This window comes from Carcharhinus amblyrhynchos, unplaced genomic scaffold (genome assembly GCF_965287045.1).
Source record: "Carcharhinus amblyrhynchos unplaced genomic scaffold, sCarAmb.v2.hapA scaffold_53, whole genome shotgun sequence".
Taxonomy (NCBI): domain Eukaryota; kingdom Metazoa; phylum Chordata; class Chondrichthyes; order Carcharhiniformes; family Carcharhinidae; genus Carcharhinus; species Carcharhinus amblyrhynchos.
This window is the reverse complement of record NW_027649794.1, coordinates 361,336-368,680: the sequence shown is the minus strand read 5'-3', so window position 1 is coordinate 368,680 and position 7,345 is coordinate 361,336. Positions and strand designations below refer to the sequence as shown.

The following is a 7,345-nucleotide window of genomic DNA, read 5'->3' as shown; positions in this document are numbered from 1 at the left end:
ATGGGACCTCCAGTCATCTTTCAGATCAAATGAATTTGCTACCCTGTCCTTGGAGCCATCGGAATTCCTGGTAAGCTGCCATCTCAGCTCCAATGGGGTCAGTTGGTGTTAATTGTGCTACTTTAATCGGCAGTATAACTCACTCTGCGGATTACACAGCTGTCTGTCCCGTGCCAGACGTCCAACAGCAGAATCACTTTCTGTCTCTCGGGAGCTTCATTAGATCCAAAATGATCTTTTCTTGTCCAACTCTGGTAACATTGCTGGATTCTTCTCCACACCGCATGCGTTGGCGTTCCATTGAAATCTGGGCTAAGACAATAAGTGAGATTGCCAGGAGGAGTTCTGAGACAAGGTCAGGATGTGATTCTCCGTTTCCCTCTCCATGGATGCTGTCCAATCTGCTGAGAGTTTCCAACAGTGATGAACAGTTTCATGTTGTAGGGCAAACAAGTCCTGGAATATTTTTATGGTTGTGTTTTCAATGGGGCGGCACGATGCAGCAAACTCCAGGCTTCCCCTGCCCTTTGTGAGATGAAGTGCTTCCTGAAGTCAATCCTCCACTTATCTCGCCCCGATATGAAGCAATTCTGGAGTCACCCGTAAAATAATTTAAGCAGGTCTGATAGCATCTGTGGGGAGAGATTAGTGCCAATGTTTTGAGTCTAAATGACTCTTTAATTTTCATCAGCTCTGGGTGGCATGTTGGCACAATGGTTAGCATTGCTGCCTCACAGCGCCAGAGAGCCGGTTCGATTCCTGGCTGGGGACACTGACTGTGTGGATTTGCACGTTCTCCCTGTGTCTGTGTGGGTGCTCCAGTTTCCTCCCACAGTCAGAAAGACGTGCTGATTAGGTGCATTGGCCACGCTAAATTCTCCCTCAGTGTACCTGAACAAGTGCCGGAGTGTGGCAACTGGGGGATTTTCACAGTAACTTCATTGCGGTGTTAACATAAGCCTACTTATGACTAATAAATAAACTTAAATCTTACTTTAAACGATTGATAACAAGTTCTCAGAGTCGCGAGGGGAAGATGTAATATCCTTCGTCCTCAATAAGAGTTTAGTTTCACTGGGATTTCAATGTGAAATGTTACCTCGTTACGTGTCCGATACTCTTTCACAGGTCTGGCTACTCAACTAACTTTACTGTTACCTCTTCTATATTTCCTTCTGTTTTAATGAATTCACGATCACTGGGCTACATTGTAAAATGAAGGGTATTGACAGTGTGTCAGGTTACACTTCCCTATTCAATTGATGATCTCGACTATTATAGTCATTGAAGTTTACAGCATGGAAACAGGCCCTTCAGCCCAACTTGTCCATGCTGCCCAGTTTTTACCTCTAATTATCCCAATTGCCCGTGTTTGGCCCATATTCTGACTTAGATTGATTTAGTGTTAATTAAACAATCCCTCCAATCCTCTATAATTCCAGGAGGTCAAGTTCAATTAGTCTGAGGTCTTTCATGAGGCTTTTGATTTGAACTTTAAATAGTTACAGAGCACTTTGTTGTCCTTCAATCCATTGAACCATTTTCATTCTATATTCAGCCTTTCCCCACTTTACCCAGTTCTGTTTACTTCACTGGGATTTTCCAGCCCCGCTTGCCCCAATGCCGGAAAATCCTACCCAAGATTAGCATGGTCCGTGTCCCACCCATTATGATTCCCACACCAGGCGGGATGGGAAATTTCCACCCCATTTGCTATAGATAACAGGACGGTGGGAGACTTCAGCGATCTAATGAGACGTTAATTCCTTAAACTGAATCTGAGAGTAGCACCAGTGACTGATCTCACCCGCACATGGTGCAGGAACCAGAGATATCCGATTAAAGGCGATTGGCAAAATGAGGAATGGCATCTTGAGGAAAGCTATTTTCATACAGAGAGTGGTTAGGATCTGGAATTCACTGCGTAAGAGTGGAGGCAGATTCAGTTCATACATACATTGAAGACAGGGAGGCCATTTGGCCCTTCGAGCCTGCTCCGCCATTCATTACGATCATGGCTGATCCATCCAACTCAATAGCGTAATCCTGCTTTCTCCCCATAACCTTTGATCACATTTGCCCCAAATGCTATATCCAGCCACCTTTTGAATACATTCAATGTTTTGGTATCAACTACTTCCTGTGGTAATGAATTCCACAGGCTCACCACTCTTTGGGTGATAGAATCCTACAGTGCAGAAGGAGGCCATTCGGCCCATCTTGGCTGCACCAACCACAACCCTACCCAGGGCCAATCCCCATAAGCCCATGCATTGATTGATGCACAAGGACTCCAGGGTCTAGTTCAGAATCCATCTCTCTCAATTTACACCCATTCAAGTAATAATCTATCTTCCTATTATTACTACCAAAGCGGATAAGCTCACATTTATCCACATTATACTGCTTCTGCCATGCATAGCTAGTCCCCCTGACACTAAGGGGCAATTTAGCATGGTCAATCAACCTGAACTGCACATCTTTGGACTGTGGGAGGAAACTGGAGCACCCGGAGGAAACCCACGCAGACACGGGGAGAACGTGCAAACTCCACACAGTTAGTAACCCAAGCCGGGAATTGAACACGGTTCTCTGGTGCCGTGATGCAGCAATGCTAACCGCTGTGTTACCGTGCCACCCACATTCAAAAAAAAAGAATGAGGTAAGCACTCTAAGACAGACAATCTGAAAGGCAATGGAGAAAATTTTGGGGAATGGAATCAGGTTAGTTACTCTAGCAGAAAGCTGCCATGAACACAGCAGGAAAAACTAGCTGCCTTCTGTGCCTTACAACACTGATACTGCCAAGCACTGTCAGGCTCAGCTGCACTATTCAATGCAGCAATAAAGACAGAAATTTAACTCCAAGATCCTTCAAAACCACGACTTTGCTCTGAGTTTATTCAGTAATTTTTCTCTTTTCCAGTTAATTTTGGGGCCATTGTTATCCTAGCCCAGGGGAAGTGTGGCCTCTCCAAATGTATCACTCACTACCTGGTTGGAATGGCAGTCGTTGATCTCCTGGTCTCGATCACAGATTCTATTTTGAGATGGACCGTTCCATTCTATGACCGATTTGCATTCCTGAGCTTGACCGCCGTTTTCCGCCCCAGCGACTTCCTCCTTTTCGCAACCACTAGCGTTTCAGTCTGATTAACCATGGCTTTTACCTTTGACTGATATGTGGCCATCTGTTGCGAAAGTCTGAAGTCAACGTATTGCACCCAGCAAACAGCGACGGTGGTTCTGGTGACGGTGAGTGGACTGGGCTGTTTGGAGTCCATCCCCTGGTACTTTCTACATGAACCATTAATTATAAGTGATGATGTTTCCTGGGGTTGCCGCGCTAAACAAAGCTTCCTTAACTCCCCCATATGGATAGCCTATGATTTCCTTCACCGCATGTTGTGTCCCGTTCTGTCTGATATTGCTGCTCAACATCCTGGCAGTCAAGCGTATTTTAGTGACCAGTCAAGTCCGCAGAGGGCTCTGGGGCCAAAGTAACGGGGAGAATCACAAAGATCCCGAGATGGCAAACCGAAGGAAATCCATCACTTTGCTCTTTAGTATTTCTGGAAGTTTTATACTGCTCTGGGTGACGTATGTCATGTATAATATCTATGCTCGTGTTGCAGCTATTCGGTTTTATAACTCATACACTGATCCTTGCTATATCACAGATCATGCATCAAGAACGCTTCAGGTTCTCAGTAGCTGCACCAACATGTGTATTTATGCGGTGACCCAGACAAAATTCAGGGAGAAACTGAAGAGCGCATTGAAATACCCATTCAAACTCATTGTTCAATTAGTCAGAGGTTGCTTTAACATGGAAACTAGAAGAGGATGAGGCCATTCGGCCCTTCGAGCCTGCTCCACCATTCATCAAATTCAATATCCTGATTTCCCCCCTTCTGCTCCATATCCCTTGATCTCTTTAGCCCCAAGAGCTATATCTAGTTTCTTCTTGATATCACACAATGTTTTAGCCTCAGCTACTTTCTGTGGTAGTGAATGCCACACATTCACCACCCTCTGGGTGAAGAAGTTGCTCCTCAGCTCAGTTCTAAAAGATTTACCCCTTATCCTTAAACTACAACCCCTGGTTCTGGACTCCCCCACCATGGGGAACATTCTTTCTGAATCCACCCTGTCTAACCCTATTAGAATTTGATAAGTTTCTATGCGATCTCCTCTCACTCTTCTAAACTCCAGTGAATATAATCCTAACTGACTTAATCTCTCCTCATTATGACAGACCTGCCATCCCAGGAAACAGCCTGGTAACCCTTTGCTGCACTCCTTCTATAACAAGGACATTCTTCCTCAGACAAGGAGACCAAAACTGCACACAATATTGCAGGTATGGCCTCCCAAATGCCCTATACAACTGCAGTAAAATATCCTTATCCCTATACTCAAATCCTCTCGCTATGAAGGCCAACATACCTTCATAGGTACCTACTGTACTTGTGTGGTAACTTTCAGTGACTGATGCACAAGGACTCCAAGGTCTAGTTGAGTAACCCACCTCTCTCAATTTATACCCATTCAAGTAATAATCCGTCTTCCTATTATTACTACTAAAGTGGAATAACCTCACATTTATCCACATTATACTGCTTCTGCCATACATATGCCCACTAACTCAGCCTGTTAAAATTACATTGAACCATCTCTGCATCCTCCTCACAGCTCACCCTTCCTCCCCAACTTTGTATCATCTGCAACTTGGGACATAATATAATCAGTTCCCTCTTCCAAATCATTAATATATAATGTATCCTTGCACAGAACCCCACAGAACCCCACTGATCACCGACTGCCAATCTGAAAAAGACCCATTTATGCCAACTCTTTGCTTCCTCCCTGCTAACCAGCTTTCAACCCCAAGTGCTTTTATTTTACATAATAGCCTGCTGTGTAAGACCTTGTTGAAAGACTTCTGAAAGTCTAAATAAACCACATCCGCTGGTTCTCCTCGGTCAACTCTACTAGTTACATCCTTAAAAAATTCCAATAGAGTCATCAAGCATGATTTCCCTTTGGCAAATCCATGCTGACTTTGTCTGATTATACCACTACTTTCCAAATGCTGAGATATAAAATCCTTGAGAAAAAACTCCAGCAAATTCCCAATACCGACATTAGGCTCACTGGTCTATACTTCCCTGTTTTCTCTCTGTTTTTGAATAGCGGGCTTACATTGGCTATCCGCCAATTGCTAAGAACTAGTCCAGAGTCCAAAGAATTTTGGAAAATAATCACCAATGGATCTATGATTTCCAGGACCACTTCCTTAAATACTCTGGGATAAAGATTACCAGGACCTGGAGATTTATCCATATTCAATCCCATTAATTTCCCCAAAACCATTTGGCTGAGGAGCTTCAGTACGTCAGTTTCTCGCTCACATCAAGTTTTTTTTTCATATTGGATATCGAGGGAGGGAGGTAATGAAGGAGATGGGTAACGGGGGAAGGACATGGGGAGGAGGGAACAGGAATCATGATTGAGGGATGATAGGAGTGAAGGAGCAATAAAGGGAAGGTATGGTGGATGATGGAAGCAAGGCAACAAAGATGGAGCATTAGGTAGATACAGAGTAAAGCTCCCTCTACACTGTGCCCATCAAACACTCCCAGGACAGGTACAGCATGGAGTTAGATACAGAGTAAAGCTCCCTCTACACTGTGCCCATCAAACACTCCCAGGACAGGTACAGCACGGGGTTAGATACAGAGTAAAGCTCCCTCTACACTGTCCCCATCAAACACTCCCAGGATAGGGACAGCACGGGGTTAGATACAGAGTAAAGCTCCCTCCACACTGTTCCATTCACCTGACGAAGGGGCTAACCCCGAAAGCTTGCGAGTCTACTATCAAATAAATCGGTTGGACTAAAACCTGGTGTTGTCAGACTTTTTATTGTGTTTACACCAGTCCAACGCCGGCATACCCACATCATGCCCATCAAACACTCCCAGGACAGGTACAGCACGGGATTAGATACAGAGTAAAGCTCCCTCTACACTGTCCCCATCAAACACTCCCAGGACAGGTACAGCACGGGGTTAGATACAGAGTAAAGCTCCCTCGACACTGTCCCCATCAAACACTCCCAGGACAGGTACAGCACGGGGTTAGGTACAGAGTAAAGCTCCCTCCACACTGTCCCCATCAAACACTCCCAGGACAGGTACAGCACGGGGTTAGGTACAGAGTAAAGCTCCCTCTACACTGTCCCCATCAAACACTCCCAGGACAGGTACAGCACGGGGTTAGATACAGAGTAAAGCTCCCTCGACACTGTCCCCATCAAACACTCCCAGGACAGGTACAGCACGGGGTTAGGTACAGAGTAAAGCTCCCTCCACACTGTCCCCATCAAACACTCCCAGGACAGGTACAGCACGGGGTTAGGTACAGAGTAAAGCTCCCTCTACACTGTCCCCATCAAACACTCCCAGGACAGGTACAGCACGGGGTTAGGTACAGAGTAAAGCTCCCTCTACACTGTCCCCATCAAACACTCCCAGGACAGGTACAGCACGGGGTTAGGTACAGAGTAAAGCACCCTCTACACTGTCCCCATCAAACACTCCCAGGACAGGTACAGCACGGGGTTAGATACAGAGTAAAGCTCCCTCTACACTGTCCCCATCAAACACTCCCAGGACAGGTACAGCACGGGGTTAGATACAGAGTAAAGCTCCCTCTACACTGTCCCCATCAAACACTCCCAGGACAGGTACAGCACAGGGTTAGATACAGAGTAAAGCTCCCTCTACACTGTCCCCATCAAACACTCCCAGGACAGATACAGCACAGGGTTAGATACAGAGTAAAGCTCCCTCTACACTGTCCCCAGCAAACACTCCCAGGACAGGTACAGCACGGGGTTAGATACAGAGTAAAGCTCCCTCTACACTGTCCCCAGCAAACACTCCCAGGACAGGTACAGCACGGGGTTAGATACAGAGTAAAGCTCCCTCTGAATCAAACGTTCTGAGAACAGGTGTCCCCCTAGTCACAGAGTCATACAGTTCAGAAAAGGCCCTTCGGCCCATTGAGGCTGCACCCACAATATGGTTCCTTGTTCCTTGCTCATTGTTCCTTGGGAGCACAGCAGAGAGGGAGTGATTGGTGAGAGGAGAGCTTGAGGGTAAGCTACAGTCATTTTTTTTATCTAACTTCTTTAGTTTTTTTTTAATTTTAAACCGGAAGAAGTCACAGGGAGGCCTGGGTAGGTGTTTTTCTTTTCTCTCCCCCCATAAATTGGAACGGTGAGGATCAAGCTGGCCAGCAAACATCAGGCTGACAGTTTGGGGCCTCTGCGCATGTG

General features: G+C 45.9%; 1 pseudogene; it reads left to right on the top strand.

Moving 5' to 3' along the window:
- LOC145337586 (putative G-protein coupled receptor 139) lies at positions 1 to 3,850 on the top strand (annotated as a pseudogene).
- The last annotated feature ends 3,495 nt before the right edge of the window (positions 3,851 to 7,345 follow it).